At 32.7% G+C, this 19813-nt stretch overlaps 1 long non-coding RNA gene across 1 annotated transcript; it reads left to right on the top strand.

Moving 5' to 3' along the window:
- Positions 1-13528: 13528 nt before the first annotated feature.
- On the top strand, positions 13529-14336 carry LOC132936771 (uncharacterized). The gene is made up of 3 exons (XR_009663541.1): positions 13529-13697; positions 13782-13981; positions 14048-14336. It is a non-coding gene; the product is annotated as an uncharacterized LOC132936771 (long non-coding RNA).
- Positions 14337-19813: the final 5477 nt, after the last annotated feature.

Genomic DNA, 19813 nt, shown 5'->3' with positions numbered 1-19813 from the left:
GACTTAGAAAGTTTGCTAACACCGAGCCAATCGTCCCATTTACGGTCGATTACGTGAATCAACCGGTGACACGAGATCCAGTCATTGCGTCTCAGACGGGCGACTCGCTGAAGTGCGTGAGATGAGAATCACAGAAGGCCGACGCTAGCTCCTATACGCTTAAGGCGTCGCGCCGGGTGATTACTTCTCCGAACATCCCTCATGAGTACCTTGACCGATAGATGGTTCGCATTAGCTATGAGCAAAGATGCGTCCCTGGCGGGAGAGATCAAACCGAGCGGATGGGAAAGCGTACTGGCGAGTCGGTCGGCGGGGGGGGCGGTGATCCGGATTCAGTCAATCGTTTACAAATGACCCAGCTCTAGAGGGAGGACTCCGGAGTTGTGCGCCGGAACCGACCTCGACGGCTGGGTGCCACCAGTGGCAGAACCTTGAACGCACCAGCCTTAGGGCCGGCAAACACAATTTTTCGTCAAAATAAGCACAATTTGTTGCCGTAAGACTGAAATCACCAGAGAGTGGGTGGAGTCAGGATCCACATGCCTGAACTACGGGCAGGTAACATCTTAGTAACGCTAGGCGAAAGCGAGGAAGCGGGGGCTAAGGTCCATCGCTGCCGTAAGAACTGCTAAAGAAACTGTGGTGACGACGGCGGCGGGGGGATCGGATCCCCCGCTGCTGGGCGGAAACCGACCGCTACAGACAACACGAGGCCACCAGAACTCTGAAGGCGGCAGAGCGAGGGCGGGTCTGGGGGACCGCCGGCAACACCGGGCCGGTGTTCCCGCGCCCCAACGGGTGAAGCGCCCACCGGTCGGGGAGGGGCTAGCGGGTCCCCGGAGCGGTCTGACCTAGGTTGCTGAAAGGGCATCGAGGCAACCCCGTGAAGACTTACTGGCGCTCACCCGCCTGGCAAGGACGGCCCAACCAGGTCACGACGAATCAGGCGTGTAGACTGACCAGCACAAGTACACACCTGCTACCGGCCGCACCAAGACGAGTCACGTTGAGAAACTGGCTGACTAATCTGGTCCGGGAAAGGGGCAGGCGGGGTACGGTCTTAACGAAGTTAGCCCTAGAGCTTCGAGTTAACTGAACTGCAATCACAAGGGCTCGGGGCAGGTCATGCTTGGTGCTAGCGAAATGACCAAGGACCTCCGAGTTCCCTGGGCCACCTGTACCTTCCAGGGTGGCAACCTGGTGGTTTAGGACACGCTAAGCCACAAAAGGTTTGAAATGGGTAGGAAGGCGGGGGGGGGGGGGGCGCTCGAACAAGGATACACCCTCGAGCGCCTTCACGAAAAGCTCACTCATGATTGTGCAGAATCGTGAGGACCAAAAAGAGCCGCGGAATTGAGGCCGCGGCTGACCGGGTACAGGACTGGGCGGATGACGAACGGCCGGAAGGCGTCTTCGCACCCCCGGGCCACCCGAGGGCCCCGTCTCGATCTCAACGCCAGTGGAGGGCGCATCTCCAAACCGAGCTTCCCGGGGTAATAGGAAGCACCTGGAGGTGGTCTCAGAGACTTACCGGTGGCGACGGGGAAGGGTCATCAATGAAGGAAAAGAGGACTGGCTAGGCAGCTTTCAGCAGACCAGCCATTCCGACAGTAACCCCAGAGATGGGCAGCTTGCCAAATGCAGGTCCTCAAGGATCGCAGAGCATCTGCTTACACATACGACTGCCCGACCGTCAGCTACGAAAAAGATCCGCGCTCAAGGTGCAAGCGATCGGAGCGGACCGAAACGCTGAGCGCGGACTCACGGGAAAAACCAATAACCGTGTTCCAGGCATATCAACGCACTGAGGATAGGGAGACCTGATAGGCACGTCAAAAGACCCCGACGTGGGTCCTCGTATAACGATGACCGAGGTGATGAAGGGCACCTTCCTTTTCCGCACGGGAACCATCTACCCAAGTGGGGGAATTATACCACCTGCGACAAACCAGTGAGCTTGGGCGAGAGGCGCCAGGGCACGACGAGGGAAGCAGACGCGGACCTCCGTCGGCGCGCTGACGCTTCTAGCACGAACCCGACTGAGAGCACACGGGCCCGACCAACTCGTGTGCGAACACGTGCAAGGTGGAAGTCCGGCTGGGGGACACCCTCCGTCAAGCACTCAAAACCCGAGCATTCGGTAAGGACACGGCACCCGGCAAAAGAAAACCGTACCACTCATAAAAGGTCGCGTCGCGACAGCGTAAACAACTGCCCCGACGCCGATGCTAGTGGGAAAAGAGTCGTTGTGAGTACTCTGGATAACGGATCCTTCAATCTCATCTCGCGGGGGACGAGGATAGCCCCACTGGAAACCCGACTTAGCTAACGCCCGAACGGTAACAGTGCCCGTCAAGCTGTGTGGCGTGCGTCCGGCCGACGTGCGCGTGTACCTCGAGTGCTCGCGCCCGCCGGCCGCGCGTCTGCGACATATGTGGATGGCCTCGCGGGGGCTGTCGGGAGTAGCGCCTTAGTAGAAGGGGAGTTATTTGCCTGGGTCGAATCCAGCGCTCGCCGACGTGGTTATACGAAACCCACCGATCTATCTCGTACGAGAGTAGCCGGCGGGGGACCGTCAGCCTGGCGCCAGGGCGCCCTGACGTAACCCGTCGGAGGGATGTTTCCGCGTCACCCAAAGGCGTGAAGGAGCCGCCCTAGAGACATATGGCTAAAGGTGTAAAAACCCCCGAGGGACTGGTCTTATAACTCCTCGTCACACAGTGGTTAGTAATGTGTTACTATATGCCAAAGAATAGCTGAGTACGTGTGCGTGCGTGTGAGTACGGCCCGCTCTCTGCCCCGCTCGCACCGCCACCCAATTCACCACCGCCTAGCACGTCTTGTGAAAAAGCAGCCGACGACGCCGCCGCCGCCGCCCGTCGTTTTGGACTCGGCGGTGATCGTACTCTTGCGCTCGTGTGTGCGCGTGCGTGCGATGCCCGCCGCTTCATTGACTACGCGGTACAGTCGGCTATCTCCGTCGGGCACACGGCGGTTAACCGACACGACTGTCTCGCTCGCTCGCGCACACATTCAGACACTCCTACGCGGCCGCAACGCAGTGGCGGTGGATGGTCGTCGATCGCCGTTGGTGTTCTGGTGGACGGGGGGTGAGGGGGTCAGAGACGTCGGCGACGGCGGACCCGCGTTATCGCCCCGAAGGCCAAACGCGATAGGTATTAAGTGCGCGCCAGTCTTGTATGTATAATATATTATGTCTTCCAATGCTCGGGAAATGAGATCAAAATAGTGAAAAAATATTTACCGGAACATAATATTATTTTTGGAAAAAATGATTTATTTCAAAATTGTGACTTGTACATATTTTGTTCCAATGTACTTTTTTGCCAAACCATGTCTGTCCCGATATAATATTTTGTGAAAATCCAATGAACATTTATTCCAATAGTATGTGTTCCAAAAGATATAATATTATATTACAAAAATATTAATTGGTACAATGTTCTCTTGTTCGAATTACATTATTGCTCCAATGTCTATCTCTATTGGAACAAATAAAAATTGTGGAACATTGTGGAACTCGGTGGTTTGTGGTCGGCGTGTAGGTACTGTTGCGGTGTGATAGTAGTATCATTGTTATCACCGTAATAGTGTTTGGCGTTTAATCTGGTTTTAAATATTTTATTATATTTGTATGCGTTTAATAATGTTTGTACTTCATTGTTGATAAAATTATACAATTGCAGATACGAATTTATCGAATTTCCATTAGTACCTATTTACTACATATAATATTTACCTATACAGTTTGCAATCTTTTATTTTGTGTAAGGTAGTAAGGTACCTACATAATAGTATATTATTTCTCCACATTTAAATTTATTTTCCATTTCAATAAAAAGTAATATTTACTTAAATCTTTGGATATAGAAAAATTCTTACATTAACTGATTGTGTTATTTACTATGTCCATGAACTATTAGTCAAGGATAAATTCAGCATATCCCATTACAAATGTTATTAACACAATTAACATGAAATCGTCAAAGCTAAAAACATATAAACGATTCTGACGGCTCTAAAGTTTTAATAATAAAAAAATGTTCAAAACCTTTAATTTTTCAATATAATTTATCATAACTCTTAAAATAAAGATTTTACAAAAACATTGTAAGGACTTTAATTACACATTATTATTATTATTACAACAGTTTTATACGTCTTATACATTGTTTTTAAATATTTAATTTTTAAAATTATCTGAGTTTAAATTTTTAAAAATATAATATATTTGAACTATTTTTTAACGTGACAATAAATAAAATATTTTCTATATCATATAATGCGATTTAAATGAACATAAACTTATTTAGGTACTGTATAATATAGTTTGTAAGTAATACTACACGTTGTAATCTATGATATAAGAAATTAGTATAGAATCATTAGGTACGAATAGAGTACTGAGTAGTTTAACTAATACCAGTAATACCTATACCCATATTTTTTGATTATTACGCGAAGATTATTTCCACGACACATTGTATCATTCATTACTCGTACAACAAAACTAAGTGTTGTATACATTATAGAATAAACATCATTGTACATTATTACACTTAGGACTTAAGTAAGTGACGTGTTATCGGGTTAAATCATTATAGATTTTCAGTTATTATTTTGGGATTTATTGATTTATTTCTCAGTTGAATTATAACAACAACCAGTATCATACTTAAATACTGTGTGTTAAGTTTTCACAATGTGTTATACTTTGTAAGAAATATATTTTATTTTACTGATTTGCAATGGTTACCAGGAATAGTTTACGTGAGTCAACTTATATATGAAATCAGAAATTATATTGAAAAGTGTGTTTGATTTAATATTTGAGTCAATATCGGGCCCAGGCATGGCAATTTTTAAAAGGTTCCAACAAGCCTGGGGAACAATTGACTCTAACAATTATAATCATAAGCCCTGGCATACCAAATAGTATTGTAATGGATTCTGGAAATGACGTATTTGATCATATTATTAAGTTTTCTAAAGATCGACTTTTAGAAAAGCATCCAAGAGATGATTACCGAGAGTTACTAGAATTAACAGTCATTTTTTTGGGCGGAAAACTTTCAAATGATATTAGCTTTAAAATACCAGGTACTATTCATCACGCTCGGTAGATGGCCAAAGCTATTTATAGTTTAAAAATATATTTATTTCGTGAACAGTTTAGATTATCACCCAAAGGAGTAAGTGCCTTGAGGAGTATTTGCATTTTTATTGTACGATTATACATAAAAGTATGGTTTAATTCACCATCTTCAATTAAAGCACATTTACAAGACTCGGCTTTTATAAAAAAATCCTTTTAAATTATACCTCTATAAATAAAGATATATCTCAGACAGCAGTTAAAAAGTTTTGTGGTCACTTATGGTATTTATCAAGTTCAAATGCTCAACGTTTAATTATATCTCCAAAAAATGGAAACGAGTTTTTAGAAAAGGAAATCTATGATTTTATAGGTGTCAATTAGTGTTTGGAGTTATCTAGATAAATTTATCTAGATGAAAATCTAGATAATTATTTGTTCATATTTTATCTTATCTAGATAAATAGTTACAAGGTATCTAAACGTTCATCTTACATAATTTTTTTACTAATCTAAATAAATTCATCTAGATACATTTTTTATTAATAAAAATCGCGAAATTGTACAAACGCATTTTTAAATATTTATACAGATTCTCAAACAAAGTTTATGGTTTATAAATAATGTAATTATTTTTATTTATATCATTATTATTATTATGTTCCTAGTGCCAAACTAAAATATACCTAAATTTAAAACCATTTAAAAATAATTGTATTTTTTTTTATCTAGATAAAAAAATACTTATCTAATCCTAACACTGGTGTCAATACTAAAAAAACTATTTAAACAATTTGCAATCAATACCACTTTTTTGAATGAAGACTTGTTAGTTTTAAAAAATATCTCACATAAATGATGTTGCCGAAAGAGGAGTAAAACTTAAAGAGGATTATAACAATAAAATAACCAAAGATGAATCTCAAAAAACAAAACCTACTACAAGTTTTTAGTGTTTATTGTAAAAAATATCCTGACAAAAAAAAAACACTTACACAGTCATAAATTTAAAATATAATTTAATATACGAGTATGTTAAAGATATAACTATATAAGTAATAAGTGTTATTATTGATGTAAATACATGTTATTATTTATTATAAATTATAATTATAATTATTTATTAATTATTTGTATGTTAAGTTGCCGGACATATCCCAATTTTTAAGATTATTTGAAAAAAATTATAAATTAAAAATAAGGACCACCCTAAAATTTATTTATAATAATCGTACCAATAGACCGACATAAATCGTTTCTTAACAAAATACAGGCATACAGCTAATGACGTTTACTAATTATTAACGTATTTATCATGTGGAATATAAAATAATAATTATAAGTTTTAAATAAAAATTAAATAATCTAATGCCCACCCCCATCCTTAGTTGCGCTTATGTTTACAACATTTGATAGTAAAATTTGGCTTTAGCCATTTTCTCCAATAATAAAATACCTACAATTTTCCTTAAAAAACAAAATTAAAATAAATCTTGACCATTTTTAACCAATAAGGAATTAAGAGTATACAAAATAAATGTTTAAGTCGTTATTTTAACAAAATAATAATTTACCTTTGAATTATTAATAATTTGTGTTTTTATAGATAGGTATATTATTATTTAAATAGCAAAAATACTTTTTTTAATCCTATTATATTAATAACCAACAAAAAAAAATTTACCTTTTAATTATTAATAAATAGTAATTTATAAATAAAATGAAATATGTACGTATCTTATTTAGGCTTAATCAAAATTACGGCTAAAATAAAGTAAACAAAAAATTTAATTTTTATTAACTGTAGTCTGTCTGAAATACTCGGATAAAAGTTATATGCGATTAAATCGGCTAATTAGTTGGTGTGACATTATAAAGATACATTTCAGCATTGTCTAATTTAAAACCGGATTACCTACCTGATGTTATACATCATATAGTTACAAATTACGATGATTTATCATATTTCAATGAAGTCAATGTTTTTAGTCATAAAAGGAGAAATAGATCAAAAATGTCTTAAACATTTTTTAAAAAATGCATTAAAAACATCGAAAATGCCAACAAATAAAATGTTCTGGTTACGACATGGAGCACTTGAAACATATATGTACCTTGGAAAGCATTGTGGTAAGACATTCCAAAGAAAATATGTAAATGCATTGAAATCCGAACCCTAATGATAACCAATTAAAGCCTGTTTAATATGAACGGAAAATTATGTTTGTCGAATATTTTTGTTGATCAGATAATACTCGTTGTTATGTAACTAACTTAAATTTTCAAAAAATATGTTTTACAAACAGTTTGTTCAAATGACGCATTATATATGCAGTATATTATATTATATATATGGGAAGAGGAGGAGCACCGCAATTATATTATACGGAGAGAAAATTATATACCACGCCGTATGCATATATATGTTACCGGAAATGTTGACAATTTAGGAAATGATGACAATTCCTAGTAAATGTTGACAGTTCCTAAAAGCGGAAGGCAATGTTATCATTGCCTAGGAATTGTCATCCTTTCCGTAGTTTATTAGGCAGCAATGTTATCACTAGGCCCAGGAATTTGATGTTCTAAAAAAATATATAAAAAAAAATGCATAAAATGACATTTATTTATTATTTTTTTTTTAAATGATATTAAAAATGTATATTTTATTGTAAAAATTGATTAATATTGTTTCGATACAAATTATTATTATTAATTAATTAAATAAAACTATATATTACCTATATACCTACTCCAATTATTTTTTTTTTATATTAGATTAGGTTAGGTTTTTATAGTTAAAAATGTACGTTAAAAATTAATAGAAATGACAACAAAGATAAAATAAGCTTATAAAATTATTTTATATATCTGTGCGGAGACATGAAATTATATCAAACACGGGTTTATGTCGATTGTGATAGCCGATTTTAAACACATGTGTGTCCCGGGCATAAAATCGCCTACAGTATCTGCCTACAGTTTATTAAATAATCGTAGATCGCGAAAATAATAAAGATAAAGATAATGAACGTTAATAATCAACAAGCTTTCTTACACATAAGCATTGACTAACTCGTAATGGCACCCACTAAGTTTGGTGTCAACTGTCAATATTTTCCGAGATCTAAAAATATCAGGTGGGGAAATGACTGATATCGATAAAATGGTTGATTGAAAAATGTCATGGATAACGCATATCGCAGTATTTATCTGTTTAATATATAACCTGTACATTCAACACGATCCGTTTAGTAGTAATTTATTAGTAGTGCAGTACTTATTTATTTTGTTATTAACTTAAAAATGGATTTAAATAAAATGCAAAATGAATTTAATAAAGCAATTTCATTAATTATTGATGCTAAACGTGATGACAACAAATCGTTCATGAATAATGAAGAATACGATCGTCGCATAGAAGACGTAAAATTATCCAAGACTCAAACAAAATGCAAAAAAGATTATAGAAATATTCGTAAGTACGACGTTATTTTAATAAATGATAAAGAACGCTTAATGAACCATGATAATGACAGTATACGTTATTTCGTTATTTGTAATTCTAAATGTCATGGAAGTTTGCCATGTGAAAATAAAAATGAGTAACTACGTTGCAAATCATAAAAAAATGTGAAAAAGCTTAAATTACATAAATTAAAATGTTAAAAAAATACTTGTTTATTTATTGATTATTTATTAAGGTGATAGTAGATTAATTAATAATTATGTTTAATAAAAGTAATATTTAAATAAATAAGTCAGATTAAATTTAAAAAATGTGGCATCTTTGCCTACTATCGTTAGGAAATGATAACATATACTAGGCGATGATATCATTTCCTTCCGATTTTAGGAATTGTCAACATTTACTAGGAATTGTCATCATTTCCTAAATGTCAACATTTCCGGTAACATATACATATAATATATCATCACTAGCTGAATAACCCGGCGTTAACTGCGAAAAAAATTTCGATTAATTAACTCCAATTGGGTGTAATTCGCTCTGCATAAGTATGGAAGCAAAATCATATTATATTTTAATTTTTAGCCATCCGGCGTGGCATTGCCCGTTTTGCTTATGGTTATGTGAACAGTATATAACCAGTATATTAACCTAACCTGTGGTAGATTGCGGACACAGTACACAGGGAGATAAAATATAGCCTAAGCCTATATTAGTACAGCTTTGTAGTTAAAAAAAAATTGTATACAGTGTACCTAAAATAGTATTGAAGTCAATGAACTATTCAATCAACTATGCATCCCGGATTTTTAGAAGTATTTATTATTTATATATTAATATATTTTGGGGGTTTATTTTATTTATTTTTATGGACAAACCGGTGTAATTGTACCTACTTTTGTGAAATAATTCGCATATTATATAACTTGCAACCAATGGCAACCATTAATACACAAAAAAAAAAGTTCGATTTCCACCGTTAATCTTAAGATTCCTGTTTCACCACATATGTACATATCAGTGGCGGCTCGTGGTTTGGACGACGGGACGTTCGCACCCCCTACTAAAATTAATTAAATAAAGAAAATTAATTGTATAATATTTTTAATTTTACATTTTTAAAAAATATTGCATATTTTGAAATAGTAAAATAGTTATAAATTACCTACTAGTTACTACTTACTCTACATTTGTCTGTTACATTTGTCGTGTGCAAATATTTATTTGTTTCTCTAGTTATTTATCTCCAATACCAGGACCATATGGGTACCCCGTACGGATTTACACACGAGCAGTGTTTGGACAACGGGCAGCGTCGTCCGAACAATATTCTGAATACGCATGTATAAACGATGAGCTGCAATCGTGTGCGTTTGGGTACGTTTAAGCTTCATTCTTATATACGGATATTTGACGATTGGCAGCGTATTTGTAAATTACTATATTGGATAATTTGTTTTTAAATTAACAGCGTTGTCGGTTGCTAATTGCTATTATTATTATTTCAATTTCCATTTTCTACTGCGACCTGCGACTATATAATAAGTAAGATGCATGACAAAATAGATCTATTTTGTCATGGTAAGATTATATTATATTATATTATATTTTCGTATATTTAAATAATTTGTTATACCTATGGCTACCGTTATTATATTTAAGGTCGCACACCAACCACCAGCACCCACGAGCCGCCACTGATTTTGACTCGTTTGGCTTATTTATAGAAATTTTAAATTTTCTATTTCTTTAGTTTTTTATTCAATATATTTTAATGAAATTGTATTCGTTAATCGTTGGGTCAAAAAGCTTGAAAATTGTATAGGTTCCCTATAAGTTTTTATAACAATATTTGATAATAATCCATATTCCATTGACACTATTTTTTTTTTAAGTATCAAAATTTCTAGTATCTATCTGTACCAACGTCAGTTTTATCATTATTATTTATTATTTTAAATTGCGATTATTTATTGTCAAAGAAAAATCCTTTAAAGCCGGTCCAACTCTTGATTTATTATTTGAAGTCCGGCCCGGCCCGTCCAATATCACTACGGGCCGGGCTTTTTGACGATCGGGTTGGGCCAGCCCGGCCCTTGCAGGTATGTATGTATGCGTAGTGCGTCCCCGAGTCGTATAGCCGGTGAGCCGATAGGTTAACATCTACGGTGATAGTCTCTTCGCTAGGGCCCTCGGCTCGGTAGTCATGCAGAAACATCGTACTGCTATTATAATACTATATTAGAGTTAGATTTTTGGATTTCGGTAGTCTCTCCTAGTGCGAAAATGGAAATGGATAATGATAACAAAATTGTTGAACTGCTGATTGGAGGTATAATATTATCTCCATGTATAAATACTAACTTTATAAAAATAATTGGGCGTGGAAAATAGTCAAACTTTAGGTTAAATTATACAGTTTTATTTCAGATCAACAGAAATAGGTACACCGTACACGTCATAATATAGTAAACAAACGTGCCGTATTATATGTATAAAAATAATAATTTTAATGTAAAAGTGTTTGCATAATTTTACAGTTTCCGCGGATTTAAGTCACTCTGATAACCTACCATATTATCATATCGCGGTAATACAACCTCCATGACTTTTTCAAGAGAAGTTTTGTCTGGCCTAGTAAAATGTACAAAACAATGACATGCAGAAAACAGCGTAAAAGTGGAATCATATTTTGACTTTTAGTTGTTGAGTGTAAAACGGTACTATATACTTGCAATATTACTATGTATTTTACGTAAACTATAATACCGTTCACGACCCCTTCACACCAAAATCGGTTTCACCATTGATCATCATAATGTATATTTAAGTAGGTACTTTGGATTCTGCAGCAGATACGTCAGTGATTCAATATGGTCTATTGGTCTCCATATGGAATGGTCGTGAAGACTTCTCTCCCTTTTTTTTAGTTTTCAGTTTTATATTCACGAACCACTGCTTGAAACTCATTACTATGGGTTGTGAATTTGTTGCTAGTTGAATTTTTTAGCTTATATTGTATTGACATAGTATTCGTACAGGTTACAACAATGTTTGAATTATGTAACAATGAATTCAATTTTGTAAAATTTTTGTATATTTGTATATTTTAGATTTTTTACGAAATTTTTCTTTAACTGTATGATGTTTTTCTCAAATTAAATAGATTAAATAATTTTTTTGTGTATTTCAAAGTTTTAAGCACTTGCCTAAATAAATTGAACTAATATGATCATAAAAACATATTTAGGTAAGATTTTATATAAATACATTCTTAAAACTTTTCCATACCCACCTACTTATATTTGTTTGAAATTCGTGAAGTGCATTACAGTTGTGAGTGCATTAATAAACTGCATTTTATGGAATATAAATGTATTTTTTTAAAGTTTGGTAATGCCTAATTCACAGCCGTCAGCCCTAAGAAGGGATGATGAGGGGGGTTGATAAATTATAATAATTAAAATAGTAACTTAACCTAACCTCAGTTTGTGGTCGGGCCCTCGTGTACCTTCTTCATAATATCATGACATTATTTATTATATATATATATACCTTATATTATACGCTGCGTATATTTTCTGGTGTCTTTAGTCAGTACCTACCTATTAATTTCAGTCAGTCTGCACCAAGGGCGTGTAGACTATAACGAAACAACGACGACGACAGCGATATTATGATAATAATAGTAATACAATCAACAGTAGTTATATTATGGTGGGAGGTTTGACGTGATCGATAAATGAAAAACAAAAAATTGTTTCTTTATTTTTGTAATAATAAAATATTATATTTCATACGTTTCTCGATGGTTAATTTGCAAGGTTATACTTATAATATGTACCTATTATAGTAATATACAGGGTGTAACAGATAGAACTGACTTTTGGAATAACTTTTGTTCCAATCAATATTTTTTAATTTTTTTTTTTATTTATCATTTATAAACCCTAGCGCTATATGTACAATAATTTTATTTTTATCTTTAATTTAAGTACTGGGAATAAAAAAAAATTTAATTTGATTTAATTTGTTTTAAAAATTTTCAAAATAGCCATTTTGTAAAACTAATTATTAGAAAAATTTTGATGTTCAAATTGTTATTATTGAATAATCCATAAATGAGATATAAGTCCTCAAAGTTATATTATTTTTTGGAGGTGGTATATTTTGTGTTTGTAAAGACAAGTAGGTAGTTCAAAACTCTGTACATATTTGACTCAGTGTAACGATAACGATGTACCATAGTAACCACAGCCCACAATTATTACTGACAGATAGGTTATTTATTGTCAATATTATCACACTCATAATAATAATTGAAACACAATTAATTATAACAGATAAGCAAGGACATAGATTACATACATTTCAATTGATAAGTAAAAATTATGCTGTATCTTAATTCGATATCATACAATCACAGTATGCCACAGAAGAAAATATCATATTATAAATATATAATTTTATTATTGTAATGTACGCACACTGTTGAACTAAGTTAACCTTAAACGTATTTTAAATTTTAATGATATGATTATTGAATATTGATTAATATTTAATATTAATGTTGTTTTCTGTTGACTAACTACTTTACTAGTACAATGTCATAATGGTAAACAAAATAAATTATGAATGTTAATTAAAACAAGTAGGTACCTACTCAGGTACTTCAATTTTAAATAATAATACTTCACAATGTGCTTTTTTATAATACTTTAATTTGCAATGTAAAAATTATTCAATTCAAAATAGGTGTTTTATTAACTGAAACTAATATAATGCATGATAATTGGATACCAACTTGGAAACTTCATTTTCAAATTGTTTGGTAAGTTTTTCTTCTAATTAAACAGTTAAAAATCAATAGAAGTTTTTAAATTTTTAAATTATTTTTTAATGTTTTTATTTTTTTTATTTTAGTCAAACATGTTATTCTGCATAGTTTACAATTTTTATTTAAACATTGTATACAAATGGACCTCTTACATTGTCTCATAGGATATCATATTATAATAAAACAATACAATACTATACAAACACCAAGTCAAAACTTTTAAATTCATCTGCAAATTCTTTATTTGGCGACTATTTAATTTGTATAGTTAATTGGTAAGTTCACCTAACATTTTTTTTTTTTTTACTAAATAATACTTATTAATAACTTTGTGTAAAAAAATTTGACTTTGATTTCAGTAAAAATTAGTAATTCATAATAAATTACACTGAACTATGAGAAACTATATCTATGACTAGACAATACAATTTGATTTGACTAGCAAATGTTTCATAACTGTACCAGTACACTGATATTTGATATTTATGTAAATTATTATGGAATCAAATATATTTCTGTAATATAATATAGTCTCTGAACAAACTACTCAATTAATTGTGTATGTATGAATATTTTGAATTATTAAATAAATACATTTTTTAAAATTATTTTATTTTATTTCCAGATTGTAAAGTTAATTTTTACGAAGAGGGAAATATTAAGTCAGCCTACTTAAAGGTTATGTTATTAAATTGTAATACAATTCCTCATAAGTAGCATTATGAGGTTGTTAAAATAGAAAATTTTACATTTTTAAAAAAAATTAATCAGACATTTCCAATTTTTAATTAACTTATTTTCAAAAAATGTAAGATGAAAAATTAACTATGTTTGTACTAATTGTATTTGTTGTATTTGAAGTCCGTAGCCCTTAAATAAGTTTAAATGTAGAGTAGTTAATATATTATGTACATTTAATTTTTATAATTTTATCAAGTGTAGTGTGTGTGTCAAGTGTTAATATTTTTTGTTGGTTTATGACCTTACCCAAATTCTGCAAAAACTTGCATTACGGAAATTAGGCCATACTCCAGTAGAATTATTGTTAACTAATGCACTTATTATTTTTGATAATTTAATATTAAATTAGTGTCCATTATGTGGCTTATTCACACACACAAAATAGTTTTTACATTAAATGCATATTATGTGTATTAGGTTTTAATACAATAGCAATTATTTATTACAAGCATACATTTCTTAAAAAATTATTTTATTTCATATTTTTAGTATTAATTATTATAATCACATTCTGTTTTGGAATATAAAATTCTTATGGATAAAAAATATTTAAAAACATGTTTTAATAAAAATGTTGTATTGTAAACGACTTGAAATAAATGTATGGCTGCTCTATTGTAAATACTGTTATGTAAAAAAAATGTTATTAATTTCTAGCTTCTCCCCTACAAACGGCCTTGTGTGTGATTTGACTTATAACTACTCTTAGAATTATGTTGGCTTATGGACTTTTAGACAAATGAATAAAATTATTTTATAACTTTTATTAAAATTTTTTAATGTAAACATTTATTCATAATTTTCAAAATGTCCTCCATTTCTCGCTACACATTTCTCATGCCTCGTCATAATGGAATTAGTTAGCAGTACCATATTCGCTATAAACTCTAATCGCCTCTCTGGGTCAGAAGGTTTTAAACCTTGTACATAGTGTATTTTATACGGGTGATACAAATTTGTCTTTAAAATACGGTGTACAGAGGTATGGCTTATGTTTGTTTGCCTGGATATTGACCTTGTAGAAGCATGCGGATCAACACTAAACGCAGCCAAGATACTAACCGAATGTCGCTCATCAGATGTGACATTATTTTTTGATTTATGAAGACCATTTGGAAAGCTACCTAGAGTTAAAAATAAGAGAATTTAATTTTTTTAATGTTGATTGTGATTGTGTATGTACTATTGACTTATAATTTTGACAAATATATTTTTTAATTTTAAGTGTTATATTTTATATATTTATATTGCCAACGTCCAACGCTTAATAAGTTAGTGATGGCAACTTGTTATCAATTACGGCAACTGTCACAAACTGTTATAATAACAGTTAAAATCATAAATATTTATGGGGAAAATAACAGTTACCTACTGTTGTAGACTTATTAGTGTTATTAGAAAAGAACAAATAGAACAATTAAAAAATATCAATAACATGACCAGTGACAGCTAACAACAACGCAATACTATTGATAACAGGGTAACAGAGAATAACGCCAGTAACCTGTAACAGTTTATAACCAACGAACCAGTCGCTAATCAGTAAGACCAAATTATCAGAATAACCGTAACAGCTTGTTATTGTTACTAGTGTAGTACCTGTTATCAATCAATGTCCTTGATATTTTTTATCATCACTAAATAAGTGCAAGTGTACAAATACACAACAAGCGCCTCGTATATTTCAGTTTTTAATTGGGTATATTGGATCAACGACTGAATGAAAATAAAAAATTTAAACGCTGCAATCCTTAAAAATAATATTCTTAAAAAATGGCAATTCTGAATATGTTATAAAAATATTTAATTTAATTTAAATTTTTTTATTTTCAGTACTAAAAAATAAACAAAAGAAAAAATAAATTATATATGTAGCGCTAGGGTCTATAAATGATAAATAAAAAAAAAAATAAGAAAAAATTGATCAGAAAAAAAGTTATTCCAAAAGTCAGTTCTATCGGTTACACCCTGTATACCTCGCTCGGTCGTATTACACAATATGGTGTGCACCTCTGCAATAAAAATATACGCACGCACGTTTTATTGTGAGTTGTAACGATGACGATATTACGACGATTTGATAATAATATCGACCAAGACTCTCGGGACGTTGTCCGCGTTTATGTAATAAATATACGGAGATAATATGTCATATATATATTCAGAAAATGGAAACGTGTAGTTCAAAAATTAAAATCGTGTCACCCAAAAACAATTGAAACGGTTTTCTGACGTGAAATATAAAAATTAGAAAGTGACATTTCATATTATAATGTAGTATATTATGTTTTAATGCATAAATTATCCCTTTCAACTAAAAATCTATAATTTTTAATATGTAAAATGTTTAGTTCCGGCATTACTTACACAAATTGTACGTATGTTTTGGCCATCACCCCTCATTTTTAATTTAAAATCCATGAAAACTCTTACCATTCATATTTGCAAGGAATTCGCATGAATATACATGATCTATACCAAAATATACACCTCGATATTTCCCCTAAAAATAAATAACACATGGGGTCGGTAACACGTCTTGCCTGCTCCCCATACATTTTTTTTAAATAACGTATTCTCAATCATTTTATAAGTATTTATAAGTACTAATTGGTAATTTATATGTGTTCAGCAAGTTCAGCTTATTGTTTTACTTATCCACAGAAGTATAAATAAGGTATCGCAATCCTTAAGTAATTGTGAGACTAACTTCACAGACATAAAAAATAGTATCGCAAAATCAAGCGAAATTCGTAATATATGTACACAAAAAAAAATGTGGAAAGTGTTAATATTATTACTATTATGTGGGGGAAGGGCGTGCCTTGTGCTTTTGATTTTGCAAGGGATAAAGTTGCGTGAGAATTTCAAAAATAGTCTTGCAAATTCATGCGAATCTCTAGCAAACTAATGAAATATTTTTTTAAGGAGTTTGATTTGGAGGGGCCACTTACAAGTTTGTACATTATATATATTCGCTCTAACTGTTTGGCAAAAAATAATGTAAAATATTTAGTCAGGTAAAACCCTAACCGAACTAAAACCCTGCGTACGCTACTGATGATTATAATATATTATAATAATGTGTCATGTGGTATCTACGTGAAAAAAAGTTTGAACATTTCTTGTTTGTTTCACATATTATTTGAAGCAATATAGACTATAACTTACTATAATTATTTATTTCTATATATCGCTCAGATTATTTACATTTTTTTCGACTATATTTTGTCGTCCAAACGGTCACGTCCAGACCAACTGTCATTTTTGGATTAGCATTAAAAATTCAAAAAAATTTTAATTTTGTCTGTTCATTAGAATATTTATATTTTATATTAAGAATAAAAAAAAAATATTTAAAATAAATGTAGGCTAATATTGGATCTTGTGTTTATTATGCTTTAAACATTTTCAAAATTATAAATGTTGATAGATTAATATTTATATATATTAATATACCCTAAAATTGTCAAATCACTATAGCAGATAGCCCCCTAATTCCAAAAATACATTAACATTGAACTATTATCCTTATAGTAGTTATATAACTCAAAAACTGCTTGTTTGAATTTTGATTCAACAATTTCGGAAAAATTATCCACCAAATATTTTAGAGACAACATTGGGAGTTTCCTTATTTGCACATAAGAAGTTTGTATCTGCACAGGAGTACAGCCGTACAGGGCACTCTTTATGTACTACGATAAATTCAAAAAATTGAAAATATGGTATTTATAGTATATTTAAAAATATTAAAAAATCAGGTTTTGAATAACTGCATTAATTAAGGAAATAAGGGGGTGAACATACTTGTTGAATCATTATAATATGCTCTGTACCCATAGTATATTAAATATTTAAATGGCTTAAACCATTTTCAGACGGTGGGTAGATGCGGTTCTCGTTAAAAAAAAAAAACTACGTAGAGTCGATGCACCATTGGTGAAATATATATAATAAGAGAGACGATTGACCACGGGTGTCCTGTCGTAGTTGGCAAATATGATTACATATTATGTTGTAGGCATATAGTCAAATCAGGCATTTTATTAAATGCCTAGGCAAAGAATTTAATGTTTATACAATTTCACTATCCACCTAGACATTTAGTTATATGCCTAGTCATTTAATTAAATGACTAGGCATTTAACTAAATGTCTATTTCATGTCAGGCAAATAATAAAAAAAAACATTTTGTATTATTTCAAAAATTAAAATATATTTTCTATCAGTTATTTATTGCTATTTTATATATAAAAAAGCTATGTATTATTTATTAATATGTAAAACACGTAGAAAATCAAATAATAATAATAATAATAATAATAATAATAATAATAATAATAGTATAATAATTATGTGAAATAATACTTTGATTTCGTGTCCACTATTACTACTGTTTTAAAAATGAAATCATAAAACAATTCACTGTTTGACATTATATTATATTTTAAAATACAAATAAAAACAATCAAAATTTAAAATATACAAAAGGTATATGTCACAATATTACATGCAATCAAGATCACACTACATACGATTTACGTAAACGTAATACACGTACTAAACTAAATTATTGTACGATTCTATTGCATGTTCTGTATCTTTTTCCGTAACGTCATATTTTTGTCGTTATAATCGATGAGATTATAATTTGTCCCACGGTACTCAATATAGATAAGGTTCTCATACAACCAAAGTAAAAACCAATGAAACTTTTATTTTTATTTATTAAGAATATATAGTACTCACTACTCGTACTATAGACTAGACTGACGATAGGGTATAGGTACAATATACTCGTACTAACAAAATATAAACTAATAATATTAGGTTTATTGTAAATAATAATATTATATAAAACAAAAGATAAAGTATATTTAAAAAAATAAGTTTTTCTGTAATTTACCTTCGTTAGTATCCATATGTTGATTCAAAACTTCATCACCAACGTCATCGTTCCATTCTGCTTCAAGTGCTAACATGTGAAGTTCCAGGATATCATTATAGCAATCCTCAGCCCAATCAGTTACATTTTGGCTGGGTTGAGTGGTATTTAATATCCTCCCGTAAATTAGTACGTCAAATTCCGGGAGTACCTGGGGGCTGGGGCCGTACTATAATGTTTAGCACACTTGGGGAGATAGGTGACAAAGATTGGTGCCATTCATTTATCTCAGATTGTCGTCGCGACGAAGGTGAAAATACCACGCCGCTTATAACATCCAGCGGTAATATATTATATCTGGTGAAGAGTGTATTGGTGAAAACGAACGAAGCCATTCGTCCATCTGTGATTGTCGTAGCGGTGAAGGCGAAAATTCCATGTTTTTATCAGGTTCAACGCGTATACCCCCGGTGTTGTAGGTGGAGAAGGCGTTGCAGGTCGTCTAACTTGAGATAATGTAGTCTACGACTGTTGTTCGGGAAAGAAACCACTATCTTGAGTCTAAATAAAAAAATATTGTTTGTTTTAAATTATATTATATTGAGTCTAAGACATAATTTTTATTTAACACTTACCATATCCGAATATCTGAAGGGGTGACGCTGTGGGGATGGGCTAACGGGCATTGATTGTGGACTAAACCAGTTAAGCATCCACCATGGTCTTTGTCCATCTTGCATACTATCATATAATGCCGGAGCA

This window comes from Metopolophium dirhodum, chromosome 1 (genome assembly GCF_019925205.1).
Source record: "Metopolophium dirhodum isolate CAU chromosome 1, ASM1992520v1, whole genome shotgun sequence".
NCBI lineage: Eukaryota > Metazoa > Arthropoda > Insecta > Hemiptera > Aphididae > Metopolophium > Metopolophium dirhodum.
The sequence above is the reverse complement of the archived record's forward strand: the minus strand, read 5'-3'. Positions and strand labels throughout refer to the sequence as shown.